At 39.4% G+C, this 2697-nt stretch overlaps 2 non-coding genes across 2 annotated transcripts; both read left to right on the top strand.

Moving 5' to 3' along the window:
- The first annotated feature begins 1614 nt into the window (after window positions 1-1614).
- On the top strand, window positions 1615-1687 carry TRNAV-UAC (transfer RNA valine (anticodon UAC)). The gene has a single exon. It is a non-coding gene; the product is annotated as a tRNA-Val (tRNA).
- A 665-nt stretch (window positions 1688-2352) lies between these two features.
- TRNAV-AAC (transfer RNA valine (anticodon AAC)) lies at window positions 2353-2425 on the top strand. The gene has a single exon. It is a non-coding gene; the product is annotated as a tRNA-Val (tRNA).
- Window positions 2426-2697: the final 272 nt, after the last annotated feature.

Below are 2697 nucleotides of genomic sequence, written 5' to 3'. Positions count from 1 at the left end.
TCCATCTTCTGCTCCCTATGGATCACTGCCTCTGTTAATATGACTACCTGAATACATCATGCATCTGGACTATGATTACAAGGTGGCTTCCCCCATGACAGCCGGGATTATATACTGCTTGGTCGAGGGCTAACTACTGTTATTCTTGTGATTCCTGCCATTTCATTATTTCTTTGCCCTCTTTCCTTGGCGTTCCTATACTGCTGTTTGTGTGGGAGCCCGTATATCTGTATCTTTGTATGTTCCAGTATGTGTGGTGTGCACATGCCTGGTCTTTCTTCTCTCCCTGGCATGCTTAGCGATGTCTCAAGGGCGGAGTTTTGCTCGTGGGAAGCATTGCCTTCGCCCTCTCCCCTGCACTCCTCGGCTTGACGTCACTCGCATCTGCTAGTGGGATTAGCAATGACCGCGCATGTGCCAGCTTAAACCTGCACTGACTGGCCGGTCCGATCCATGTGATAAACCATATGGTCTATTAAAGCTTCTGGGAACAGATGAGTCACCACCCCTCCTTGGTCTGATGAAGGGTTATACTAACAAGACCTGAAAAGCGTGTTATCTTGCTTCTGAGGGGGATCTTTTGGTCTCTGGCTCCTGCACTTATCTGGCACTTTATATCATTGCTGGTGAGCAGTGTTTACATTCTTTTAGCCACTGGTATATATCATTGTTTGCATATACTGACAAACCCAGTGTGCTGTATAACTTTATCTTATCTTGCACACCAGCTATTGTTCTCTGGTATCACCTGGCATGCTGGTGAGCAGTGTTGCATATATTTAGCTACTGATATGTATCATTGCTTGCATATACTGACAAACCCAGTGTGCTGTATAATTTTATCTTATCTTGCACACCAGCTATTGTTCTCTGGTATCACCTGGCATGTAACTTTGTATTTTTTGCCATCTGTGCTGTATACTTGTTGTCTTATGTATTCTACTTGCCTTGTTAATTCTGATTAACTCTTTATGTGCCAAGGTGCCCTCTGTTGTTGCACCTATATGTATTTTTCTGTGCTACATCTAAAAACTGTTTTTTATGATGTAATAAAATTTGTCATTCTCTTTTGCATTTCAACCACATCTGCTCTCCTGTTTCTTTTGCATTATAAAAATCCAGTTTGTTTCAAAATATATAGTTCCCATAAATACAAAAGCAAAAGACCAAACTATGGAGAAAAAAGTAACACATTCAATATAAACTTCAATTTAAGCAAAATCCCTTTGTAGGAATAAAACTGGTAAAATATGTAATAAAAATTGTAAATGTTTCATTAATCAAAAATACTTTCCTTCAGCAATAAAAAGGCCCCGTCAGTCACAATTCTGCTCTGCTAGCCAATACACAGTAACTTTCCATCAGGTATCATAGAGTAGTGGTCATCACGTCTGCTTAACACGCAGAAGGTCCTGCGTTCAATCCCCAGTAAAACCAATCTCTTCTTGGTGTTGAAATAATACTCAATTAAACTACAATATATGAGGTTCTTGGCTTTGTTGCCGAATGATGGGATGTTTTGGCTTCCATCCCCAACAGAGTTACGAATTTGTTTTTTTTTTCCCTGGCGGTCAAAACTCGTCTCTAATTGCCATTACTTTGCAGGCTTTCTAAGGTTTCATAGTGTAGTGGAAATCACGTCTGCTTTACACGCAGAAGGTCCTGGGTTCAATCCCCAGTGAAACCCATGTGTTCTTGGTGTTGAAATAATCCCCTATCAACCTGCAGTATATAAAGTTGTTTGCTTTGTTGCCGAATAACGGGATGTTTTAGCTTCCATCACCAACAGAGCTACGAATTTGTTTTTTTTCCCCTGGCGGTCAAAACTCGTCTCTAATTTCCATTACTTTGCAGGATTTCAAAGGTTTCATAGTGTAGTGGTCATCACGTCTGCTTCACACGTAGAAGGTCCTGGGTTCAATCCCCAGTGAAACCAATCTGTTTTTGGTGTTGAAGTAATTTCCTATCGACTTGTAATATGTGAAATTCTGGGTTTCGTTGCCAAATGACAATACATTTTGGCTTCCATCACAAAGAGAACTACGATTTTGGGTTTCTTTTTTATTGATTATTTTAGCAGAAAACATAATCCCATATTATAAAAATCCTATTTGTTTCAAAATATATAGTTCCCATAAATACAAAAGCAAAAGACCAAACTATGGAGAAAAAAGTAACACATTCAATATAAACTTCAATTTAAGCAAAATCCCTTTGTAGGAATAAAACTTGTAAAATATGTAATAAAAATTGTAAATGTTTCATTAACCAAAAATACTTTCCTTCAGCAATAAAAAGGCCCCGTCAGTCACAATTCTGCTCTGTTAGCCAATGCACAGTAACTTTTTGTCAGGTTTCATAGTGTAGTGGTCATCACGTCTGCTTAACATGCAGAAGGTCCTGGGTTCAATCCCCAGTGAAACCAATCTGTTCTTAGTGTTGAAATAATGCGCTATCCAACTACAATATATGAAGTTCTTGGCATTGTTGCCGAATGATGGTATGTTTTGGCTTCCATCACAAACAGAACTACAAATTATTTTTTTTTTTTTTCCCCTGGCGGTCAAAACTCGTCTCTAAATGCCATTACTTTGCAGGATTTCACAGGTTTCATAGTGGAGTGGTCATCACGTCTACTTCACACGCAGAAGGTCCTGGGTTTAATCCCCAGTAAAAGCAAGCCGTTTTCGCTGTTGA

The sequence above is a fragment of the Anomaloglossus baeobatrachus genome, chromosome 2, assembly GCF_048569485.1.
Source record: "Anomaloglossus baeobatrachus isolate aAnoBae1 chromosome 2, aAnoBae1.hap1, whole genome shotgun sequence".
Lineage (NCBI taxonomy): Eukaryota > Metazoa > Chordata > Amphibia > Anura > Aromobatidae > Anomaloglossus > Anomaloglossus baeobatrachus.
Note: the sequence above shows the minus strand (reverse complement) of the source record. Positions and strands in the feature narration are given on the sequence as shown.